The following is a 12,363-nucleotide window of genomic DNA, read 5'->3' on the forward strand; positions in this document are numbered from 1 at the left end:
ACCCCACCCAAGACGTCACATCCGCCATCGTCGGGCACACCACTTCCGCGGCCGCGTAAGTGACTACCGCTGCAGTCACCGCCTCCAATTCCAGAACCAACACCTCACACACCACCCTCAGCGCTGCTGCTGCTGCCCACTCTGCTCTGCTCACCGCCGGCGGAACCCTGCCCACAGCCAATGGAACCACGCCCAATGTCAACGCCGCCCACAGCCAACGCCGCCGACGAACCCCGCCACAACCTCCACAGCCAGCAACCCCAGAGGAGACAGCCACACTAAGCCCTGCCGCATTTTCACCATCCCCCCAGACCTCCCACTGACTGAGGACGAACGGTCAGTCCTGAGCAAGGGGCTCACCTTTGTCCCCCTACAACCACACATTAACGAATACCAGTCACGTTTGGACATCGAGCAGTTTTTCCGCCGTCTTTGCCTCTCTCCATCTTCGGTCTGCCTCCCCCTCTCTCCCTATTTATTCGAGTTCCCTCTCCCCATCCCCCTTTTTTGATAAAGGGGCTAAGCCCAAAACGTCTGCTTTTGTGCTCCTGAGATGCTGCTTGTCCTCACACAAGTGGCAGCAGGGCAATCCCACACTGAGCTTCGAATTATACTGGCAGTTTAATCTAAGACTACTTTTCAGAAAGTACTCAAACAAGTGGAATAAAAAGAATACAATAAGTATGACCCTCGAAAAAGTGTTGAATAGCAAACAAAGTCTCAGTGAGCTGGGTTTCCTTTCTGATCAACAATGCAGGTTTGCCTGCATGGCAATGGAAACTCATCAGTTCTCTACTCTGGGACAGAAATGAAGGATGTGACAGAAATTTAACAAAATTTCACAGAACAATTACCCTATTCTTTGCCACCACAACAAATAACTGCGACTAGAATTAATGCAGGGTTTGATTTGGCAGTGGCTATGGTATAATGATCTCCAGGCGCTTTCGGTGAAAAGGGTGAACCACGCAACAAGCAGCAGTGCAGCCCGTTTGTTCCCAATATCATGCAGGAGACAGTCCATGCCACTGCACCATATAAACACGGTCTGCACACTGACCCGACAGAGGCTCTCTGCTGTCCCACCATCATAGATTAGTTTGTGTGTAGCAAACCCATTTTGTTGTGTTCAACGTAAACGCAGCTCATCCCGACCGTGCTTTGGCATAACCCACATCTCCTCAGAGACTAGAAGCTCAGTCCACCGACGAGCCATTTGCTCAGATAAGACGTTTTCCAATGTTGCTCCTGCAACACAACAACAGTGAAGGGACAAGGAAGGGCTTGGAGGATCCCTATCCCGCTCGCATTTCTTAGCTGTGGGCAATGCCCAGCTCCGTTAACAATTTCCCATCAGTTACCGACAACCCAGCTATCAAAACAAACATCAATGCAAAGGTGAATCTACTTCGTGAGACTCAGTCGAGCAACAAATGTAATGCATCTTTGAGAAACTGTCTTCGGTTATGCTTTGATAAAGAAAGCATGAACACAACGACATTTCTGGAATTTAATTCACATTCCAAAAGTTTACTGACTATACTCCTTCGGGCCTGTATCATGCCTGCTTATCTCTTAGGACCGCTTGTATTCTGTTACTCATTGTACTCCTGCATTGTATTTTAACAAATTCAGCTCCTCCTTTCATATTCTCAATGTCCTAATTATGCTTTGTAAAAATACAAAAGGCCGTTAGTTTTAACTAATTGCAATAAGGTTAATTTCTGTTCTCAAGTTAGTTATTGAGTGTAAAGTTATATAGCAACTTCTACAGTTAACACTTTATCATTAATGGTTTGTAAACAATCTGTCTTACTCAGGGGGTAAGAGAAGGTGTTTCCTAAATCTAATTCACTTTCATATCTCGGTTTAAATGCTTGTCTCCCTAAGGCTTGTATTATACTTTGGTTACATGTTGAAAACTATCTCTATGTTACCTGAAGAATGTTTAATTACAGTCAACTTAATATTGCAGGTTGCTTCGAAGAGGCAACTATTTACTGTGAAATAACTGTTGTTTACGCAGGTGTTTAGCAAATTAATCCATCTGGCTCATAGGCCGGCGTTACCATTTACTAGGAAAATCGTCTTTTCATTAATGAGGGTGGGATTAATCACTCGTCTTTCCTTGGGCATCCTCTTATGAAAACTTTCTCGGATGGTTGCCTGTGGGGTCTGCTTGTTGATCTTCAAGTAGTCCTGTTCAAAGTTATCATTATATTTCACTGTGTTCGCAGCCTGCTCAGTTTTGATCAATCCTCACCATTTTGTTGAAGAAAGCATAGGCCACTTTGTATGGACAGGTACATATCACCCTCACAAGGTTATATATTGACTGAATTAGCCCCCACTCTGTCTCTGTCAAATGATACCAGTACAGATATAGCCAGAAAGCACCATTTACATTGTCCTGCGTCAGGACAAGTTAATCGCAGCATCAGATACAGATGAAAGCCCACTCTGCGCTGTCCCCATCAATCCCTGAAGGGCAGTTATGGAATGGGGTTAGATACAGAATAAAGCACACTCTGCATTATCCACACCAAACGCTCCCATGACTGCTATAACACGAGATTCAATACAAAGTAAACCTCCTCCATCAACGACTTCAGAACAAATGCAACAACTGATTAGATACACCGTAAAGCTCTCTGTGCACTAGCCCTTTTCAAATTGCCTGGCCATGTTCAAGATGGAGTTGGATACTCATTAAATCACACCACACTCTCTCTCCATCATACAATCCCGGAACAGCGATAGCCCATGTTAAATTGATACTGAATCTCTCCGTATTCATTTAAAATATAGGTATAGCTCCTTCAACATTTCGACATTAAACACAGAGGCATCATGGTGGCTCAATGGTTGGCATGCTGGCTCACAGCGCCAGGGACCCAGGTTTGATTCCACCCTCAGGCACCTGTCCGTGTGGAGTCTGCACATTCTCCTTGCGTCTGCGTGGGTTTCCTCTGGGTGGTCCAGTTTCCTGCCGCAGTCCAAACATGTGCATGCTCGGTGGACTGGTCATGCTAATTTGCCCATAGTGTCCAGCGATATGTAGTTTGGTTGGGCTGGCTATGGGAATTACATCGATGGTGTGGGTGGTTGGCTGATATGGACTTATTGGATCACTATGGGGATACTATAATATTATCCCATGGTACCTCCTCCAGATTTCACTTTGCTGTACCTTTGTAACCTCCTTAAGATCATATAGCATTGCCTATTTCTGTAACCTTCGCCATTCCCTGCACCCTCCTCGTCTCCAACCTCCAAGAGCTATTCCAGTCCTCCCTATTTCTGCAATTTAGTATATCTCCTCCACCCCTCCCTGTCTCTCGAACATCCTCCAGCACATACACCATCCCCTGTCTATGTAACCTCCTCCAGCACCTGCATCCTTCCCTAAAGCTGCAACCTGCTCTAGGATGGACAATCCTATCAATGTCAAAATCTTCCTCCAGATCTGTGATCCTCCGAAGCAATGAAACCTTTTCAAGGCTGGATGGGCTTCCGTATCTGTGTAATGTTCTCCAGCCCAGACCCACTTCCCTATTTCTGCAATTCCTCCAGCCCCTAGATTCCGCCCCCCTTAACTCTGTAACCACCATCATCTATTATAGCCCTGCCTTTCACTGTCACCAACTCCAGCAAATATATCTCTCACTATGTCGGTCACCACCTCCAACCCCTACATTCCTCCCATCTCTATAATCTCCACCAGCTGTTCGAGAACTCCCTCTCACTGTAGCCTTCTGCAGCATGTATGTCGTTCTTTGTTTCTGTATCCTCCTGCAACATTGACACTCCTCGCTATCTCTGTAACCTCACCCAGTCCTGCACTCGTCGCTATCTCTATAACTTCCTCCAGCCCCTGGACTATTCCTATCTCCACATCCCTTACTTTCCTCCCGATCTCTGTAACCTCCAGTAGCATATATATATTGCTATATGTCTCTGGAACCTCCTCTAGTACCAACAACTGTTCTTCATACTGTAACCCCCACCACCTATTCTTGCCCTCGCTATCGCTGTAACCTCCTGAAGGATGTATGTCATCATATATCTCCCTAACCACCTTCAACACCTCCATTCCTCCTCATCCCTGTGAGGAGAAGTCATCCCTCCCATGCTGTGTAACCTCCACCAGCCATGCACTCCGATCTCCGAAACATCCTCTTGCCTGTACACCCCTCTTTATGCCTGCAAGTTGCTCTCCAACCATGAGAGCCCTCCCTGTTGCTGTAATCCCCACCAGCAACTACACCTGTTCCACTCTCTCAAAACCCCTCAAAACCCAATTCTCTTCCTTACTGTTGTAACCTCCTCCAGCTCCCTAACCCAATCCTCCCGATCACTAAGAACTCCTTCCATGCCGACAGCCTTCCTTCTCTCTGTAACCTGCTCCAGCAGCAGTTAAAGAGATAACAGTGTCTGGTCAATTCATCTGGTGAGTCAATTTTCCAAAGGAAATAAAAATAGATTTCGGCGTCTTTTTCATTGAATTTTGATCATGTTTGGATATATTTATACATGTCCCAAACAGGCTGTTGGCGACAATGAGTTTGTTCATACTCACTTCTGTCTTGTACTTCTGCCATTTGTAGCCTTTTTTGTTTTTAGTTAAAACATTATCTTTTTGAATGCAAGCATTTCTACCGTTCTTCTCTCTCTTTTCCCTTCCTCTCTTTCTTTCTCCAGTCTTCTCTCTCTTTCTCTTTCCCAATCTTCTCTCTCTCATTGTCTTTCACGCTCGTCTCTCTCTCTTTGCTTTTGTTTTTGTTCTGCTTGTGTATGTAATTCAAACTGTTTCAATTCCCGTTTATTGTATAACTCCAGCCATCATTTTTGGAATTTAACTTTTTTCTAGCTCCCCTGCACTTTCCAATTTCTCAGGCATACCCAAATGCTTGACTAAACCCTTTACAATTTCAGCTTTCCTCTTGTCCCTGTAACCCCAATTCTAAACTGTTTGCTGATGCTAAAAGTGTATCCTTCTTCTACTTAGGTAAACATTTTTTTTTGGAAATTTTGGGAAGCACCTTCAAATCCCAGAATGTCTTTATCAATGTTAAGAGCCATTTCCCTTACTTTCGACTTAACCAACGACAAGTAATCGAAATTAAACAGGTTTCTCTCAGCTGAGCGAGGTTACACGTCACCAAGCCTATTTAAGTTTGTCGAAACCCATTCAGATCCGTTCATATCCCATACACGAACAGAGCAGATCTTGAACTTGAACCCCCAAACTGTTGGAGAAGGGGAGATTAAATGACAGAAAATCCCTGATATTTAAGTTATAAATAAGTTTATTTATTTAACCATAACTGTGAACACATTAACGCAACTCCTAACAAACGAATAAAAACTTCCACTTTGCTACACACTCTTCCCTACTTTATCTAAATTGTACTGGTATGCTCTTATAATAAGCAATTCCCACTTACATAAACCCCAGTGATAAGAAAATAATTCAACACGTAGTCTCTGAAAGTCTGCAAGCCTTTCAGTGCTATCCTCAAGACATAATCACTTTTCTTCCACTGACCCAGCTGTCAGGAATGTTACCTCTTTGAAGTCTTCTGTAAGTACTCTTAGCTCGAAGTGCCATGATACTTTTTATCGAGTGATGCTGCTTTCTTAGAGTGCTTAGTGATTTAGTAGAGCTAGATACCTATTTCTCAATGGTGCTTCACTCTGATCCTGATTTTCAAAAAAAACTCTCCTGATATACCTTTAATGCTATTTCAATTTTCTTAAAGTAGCATTGGACTGAGGTTGTCAAAACCATCAGTTTTAAAGTCATCTGCCTTACAATCAGTAAGTCCTTGTTTCAATCAATTGGTTAACTCTCGCTAGTTTCCAAAACATCAAAACAAGCTGAAGGCTGACAATAGCACAACCAAATGCTACAGATTTCAATTTCAGAATTAGCTGTACGTCTTCAGCTACACACAGACACATTTTTCTCTGCATAATTCTCCAAGCTTAGGTAAGCACTTTACCCATTAATGGAACTGCACTCTTCTCCCTTACCACTTTTTACAAACAACTTCTAGCTTCCTGTCTTCCACTTCACAACTGGCCTCAACAACTTCATAACACCTCCCCCGATAAGGAAAAAAAATCATTTTGAAAAGATGGCTTCATTTTAAGAAAAATCTTAATCCCATTATCATGAGATACATAGATCAGTAATCGAATGTTACAACTTTCGTACTAATTCTGTTGAGCCGTACCTGTTCAATATTATCTGCACATTTTCTTTTAAACTCACAATAACTCATCTGCAATAATATTTCTATGACACACGGCATATACAATCTGCAAATTAAAAGCCTGCAATATCAAAACCCCAAAGAAATAGATTTGTAATCTTGCCCTTCAGTCTTTTCAAAAAGATGAGACAGTTGGATCTGTATAGAAAACCGTCTTTGGTGCATTATTTGTAACATAAACATTAAAGTGTTGTGAGGCCAGTACCAAGCTCTAACTCTTTTTCATTGGTGGAATATTTCATCTGGTGGATGTTGAGTTTCTTTGAAAATTATCCAACTGGCCGTTCAATTCCACCATCATCCTCCTGTATCAACGCAGCTCCAACCACTACACCGCTGGCATTAAGAGCGATGTTAAAAGGCTTTCAGAAATTTGGTGTTGCTAAAACTGGTGCTGTTGTTTATACGGCTTTTACATTCTCAAGTGCCTCCTGGCATTGTTCAGTCCACCGCAATTTAATGTTCTTCTTCAGTAAATCCATCAGTGGCACCACCGTGCTACTAATGTTTGGTACAAACTTCCGGTAGAACCCGGTCAGGGCCAATAATTGAAGAACGTCTTTCTGTGAGGATGATCTTGAAAATTCCACAATGGCCTTCATTTTCACATTCATCAGAATCATCCTTCCATGTTCGATGTCGTGTCCCAAGGCCATCACTTTGGCCTTCACGAATACAAAATTTGCTAAATTTACGACCAGTTTTTCCTCCCACAATCTTTCAAAGAGCTGTGCCAAATGTACCATGTGATATTTCAATCAATGGTGAAAGATCGCTACGTCATCTATATAAACAGAACAATTAGTCAAATTTGCCACAACACTATTAATGAGTCTTTGGAATGTGTCTGGTGCGTTTTTCATACCAAAAGGCAAGACATTTAATTGGGGTTACAAACACAAAAACTTCTCTTTTTGTCTCTGACAAATGTAATTGCCAGTAACCACAAAGTAAGTTCAACATGGTGAGGTAAGTAGCTTGACCATTTTGTTCCCACACAGTCCTCCAGCCTTAGAAATGGGTATGAATCCAATTTAGTTATGGCATTGACCTTCAAATAATCCATGCAGAAGTGTTGAACAAAGAACAAAGAGATCAAAGAACAAAGAAACCTACAGCACAGGAACAGGCCCTTCGCCCCTCCAAGCCTGTGCCGATCAAGATCCTCTGTATAACCTGTCATCTATTTTCTAATGCTGTGTGTCCATTTGCTCCCTCCACATCCATGTACTTGTCCAAATATATCTTAAAAGACGCTAAAGCGGCTTTGTCTACCACCTCCGCTGGCAACGCGTTCCAGGCGCCCACCACCCTCTGTGTAATGAACTTTGCACGCATATCTCCCTTAAACTTTCCTCCTCTCACTTTGAACTCATGACCCCTAGTAATTGAATCCCCCACTCTGGGAAAAAGCTTTTTGCTATCCACCCTGTCTATACCCCTCATGATTTTGTAGACCTCAATCAGGTCCCCCCTCAATCTCTGTCTTTCTCATGAAAGTAATCCTAATCTACTCAACCTCTCTTCTAGCTAGCATCCTCCATGCGAGGAAACATCCTGGTGAACCTCCTCTGCACCCTCTCCAAACCATCCATATCCTTTTGGTAATGTGGCGACCAGAACTGTGCACAGCACTCCAAATGTGGCCGAACCAAAGTCCTATACAACTGCTACATGACCTGCCAACTTTTGTACTCAATACCCGCCCAATGAAGGAAAGCATGCCATATGCCTTCTTGACCACTCTATTGACATGCGTTGTCACCTTCAGGGAACAATGGACCTGAGCACCATGTAGTTTGGCAACCAGCAGGATCAGTGAACTCCATTCGTTTTGACTTGGCTCAGTGAGGTCTTTTTGCAGCCTCGCTTCCACTTCTTTCTGTACCTGTGTGGCTTTGAGAGGATTAAGCCTGTAGGAGTGTTTTTTTTCTGAAAAGCATTACCCACATCATCTTCATGCAGGCTAGAATTACTCCTCCCCATTCTATTACTGTCTATGTTCTCATATTGCTGCATTGAGCATTTTGATTCAGTTCACTGTTCCTCAGACAGATAGCTCACTGTCCTATGTGAGTGGCAAATATTTTTTTTTCCCTCAGTGTGGCAGTGGCTAATACCTTTCTTCCTCAGTTTACATTCCAAAGGCACAAATTTTATTCCTGCCTGTGCCTTTCCTACCATATGACATGTATGATAGGAATGACAAAATTCAACCACATCTTTGTATAATTCAGGCCAATAGAATTGCTTTAGAATTTTAACCTCACTCTTCCTCACTCCCAAATGACTTCCTATCAGTAATTGATGTGCTCGCCGCAACACCTCCTGTCTGTATGCGACCAGCAGCAACATTTGATGCATTTCCGCCCATTTCTCTTCTGCATGAATCTGTTGCAGTCTCCATTTTTGCTTTCAGATGCTAACCTTAAGACAACAACCAGTTTAAATACTTTTGATTCCTTGACTGAGTAGGTTTTATGATATCGATATTTTATTGTCTCATCTTTTTGTTGTAAGTCCAGTAATCATCAGAACTAAGCACCTCTGCCTGACCCGCTTCCTGCTCAGATGTTTCCTCTACCATTCCATCACACAGGACAGCTAACTGGACCTTGGTCTTCCTCCTTCGGTTTTTTCTTTCCTTCTTGCTGAAACTTATGACTGTGGGACGTTGTTACCGCACAATCCAGAAAAATCCCAGGGTATTTCTCTTTTACCTCCTCTGGCCACCTGGTACGTCTTTAGCTTCTCCACCACAAGAGGTGTGACTCCTGCCTTCGATGGCCGTTTCCAATGACGAACTGTATTCCTGGAATTGACATTCTTTCAATTGCTCCCACTGTCACTTCCCCAATCTTGATAGGACTTTCCAACCTGAACTTACACAGTGGAACGATAAATCTCTCCCCATCTATTCCACATATTCCCACTGTCTCATGTAACATTTCAGAAGGAGTGCAAATGCTTTCATCTCTTACAATTAGAGAAGATAAGATAAGCTCCCACATCCCTCAATATTTTTACTTCTTTACCCTCTCTCCCTTTTCTTCCTGAGAAAACTTTATCTTCAGCGACCAATCCTTCAATGAGTTCAGGCAACATCTTCTGATCCAGTCTGTGGCTCGGCTGCACACTGTCCTGCAGCTCCTTGAGATTCTTTTGGGATTTTCTTCACTATCTCAGCTAATTTCACTGGTTTAGCCTCATTTACTGCATCCTTTTTCACCAGTGCCTTTCTTCAGCTACCAGCAATGTGGCGCTGTGTGTCCCACCATATGACAGTGAAAACACCTTTTGCCGGTGCCTTTTTAAATCCACTGGCACTGTAACTTTATGTCTCCCTCGTCATTACAGTGGAAACTCCTGATGCCCCTTGCCTCCTTTTCACCCGCATGGGCTTATATTTTCATCAATGGTAAACTGGTCACAGTGTGACCAACATTGCTTTTTTTTCATTGAGGGATCTCCCCTTTCTTCCCAATTTACATCCCTCACTGAATGAAATTGTTGTCAGAAGCTAAATTTCGATTTATGCATGAATATGTATTCATCCGCCACCTCAGCAGCTCTTCTCAGTGATTGAGATTTCGGTTCCTCAACATGAGTTCTTATCACTTCTGGAAATGAGTTTTTAAACTTCTCCAACAGAATAATCTCTCTAAGACCCTCATATATCTTTTCTGTCTTTAATACTCTCACCAATCTGTCAAAGTTATTGTGTTTAATTCTTTCAATCTCAACATAAAACTGACCAGATTCCTTCCTTATATTTCTCTACTGTTGTCAATGTGCTTCTGTTACCAATTTGTAGCCACTCACAATAACCCGTTTTACATCTGCATAATCTCTTGACATCGCATCTGACAGCACTGCAAACACCTCACTCGCCCTGCCTACCAATGTGGTCGGAAGTAACATTACCCACAGAGTCCCTGGCCAGTTCCTGAAAGGAAATGGTAAAAAGGCTTCTGTATGCTTTTCATCGAATGTTGGTAATGTGTGGATATATTTGTATGTATCTTTATTAGGCTGTTGGTTATGATGAGTTTGCCCATCCTCGCTTCGAGCTTATACTTTTCCTTCTGCCACTTGAACTTATTTTGCTTCAAGTTCCAACTTTATCTTTTCCAACTCTAACAGCCTTTGCCTTTTTTTTATCTTCCAACATGGGTCTTCTTTCCCTTTCTCTCTCTTCCAATTTCAACCATAATTCAAACTCTCTCTCTTCCCTTTCATTCTCTAACTTCAGTTGTCTCATTTGTATTTTTTTCTCATTATACTGCACTTGCCTATTTCTCTGATGCACCTCAGTGCTTGACCAACTCCAGTACAATTTCAGCCTTCCTTATACACAATTTCCTTGAATCCAATTTTCGCCTGCATGTTAATTCTAAAAATATATCCTTCCTCTGTCTTTCTAAACTGTCTTGGCAAATTTGGGAAGCATCTCCAAACCCCAGAAACTGTAGTAATGTTAAGAGCCATTTCCCTCACACTTAATTTTTACCCCCACAAGTAACCAAAATTATACAGATTTTTCTCACCGAAATTCTATTTGGTGATCTAGCACACACATTTCCCACATTGTTTAAATCTGTACAAATACGTTCATATCAATTCAGCTCCCGTTCATGAACTGGCCGGATCCCAGACTTGAGCCCTGAATCTGTTAGAAAGGGAAGAAAGACACCCCCCTGATACTTAAACCAAAACAGAAGCCCCAGTCCATTACAGAGGGAGGAGAGATTCCCCTCTAATGATTAAAGCCAAGTCACCTTGAAAAGCTCACCTCCCCATGTATGATATGTTAAAAAGAGAGATTAAATGAAGTAAAACGCTTGATATCAACTTTATAAGTAGCAAGTCATAATTTATTTATTTAACCCTAACAGTGAACAAATAAAGAGTATTTCTAACAAAACAAAACAATATGTCCTTCACCTTCTATCCCTCTCCCAGTTCCCATGCACCCGTTTCGCCCACCCAGCATCACCCCTGATATTAAACCTAGCCTATGAAGGTGGTTCATATTGCCTCAGAATTACACCGGTGTTTCTGTTTGAAGGGCATGACAGAAGCGTTATTTACTCCAGAGGCTTGGATTCAGCCCTACTTCCAGAGCCTGTGTGTCTCCCTCTCCCTGTGTCCAAGCTTCAGTCTCTCAGACAGCCCACAAGAAGAGTGAAGACGAGAGACAGAAATTGATTGAATTGAAGTTAAGATGGTTTGAAACAAAAGTAATCAGAAACAAATGAGATCCCATCATTGACTGACTCGCCCCATTATTGGTACCTTCCCCTGATTTCAAACTCAGAGAATAGGAACAGATTTCAACTGGGATTAAAGGGCAAATGCTTTCTGACTGCCCCCAGGGTTTTGTTTTTGAGAGTTTTGGAAATGAGTTATGGTAGGGAGTCAAACTCTAAAGCCCGTGTCTCTCCCTCTCTTAAAAGGAATGGATGTATGGTGGTATTCAGGAGATTTCAGCTTGTAGGTGGTATAGATTGAAGACGTTGGTGGATGCATCGCACCAGTTGATCTGCACAGGATCTGAGTCCTTGGCTGGGGACACAGTCAGAGCCCAGTTCTTTCCTTGGGTTGACTCCCAGAAAGACTGATCTGACATCTGCAGTGTGACAGTGGTCACAGGCACATCCAGGGCTGTCAGGGCAGGCATCAGCCCCCCGTTAGTGACTGTCACAAAGTCATTCAAAAAGGACATCCCTCAGTCATCAACAACACATGGCAATACGGGTTGGTGTGAGCACCACACAGTTTGTGTCAAGACAGAAAGGCTTCAACGGACCAGGGCCATGCTCCATCAAGTTCTGCATCACCATTATGGGGTAAATTCACAAAAAAACACAGATACAAGATGTGGTCCGACTGAGTGCAGCTGGGGCAGAGAGTGAATATTTTGCAGATGTGATTCCAGTCAAGCCACTGCTTTAACCTGAATGGCGTCAAGCACCCTGAGTGTTGTACCTTGTGGATGGTGGACAGTCCTTAGGTGCTCATGAGCTGCCATGTACATGAACAATTTAAAAGAAGAACCTGAGGGCATTTTTGCAAAGTTTGCAGA

This window comes from Stegostoma tigrinum, chromosome 11 (assembly GCF_030684315.1).
Source record: "Stegostoma tigrinum isolate sSteTig4 chromosome 11, sSteTig4.hap1, whole genome shotgun sequence".
In the NCBI taxonomy this organism is placed as follows: domain Eukaryota; kingdom Metazoa; phylum Chordata; class Chondrichthyes; order Orectolobiformes; family Stegostomatidae; genus Stegostoma; species Stegostoma tigrinum.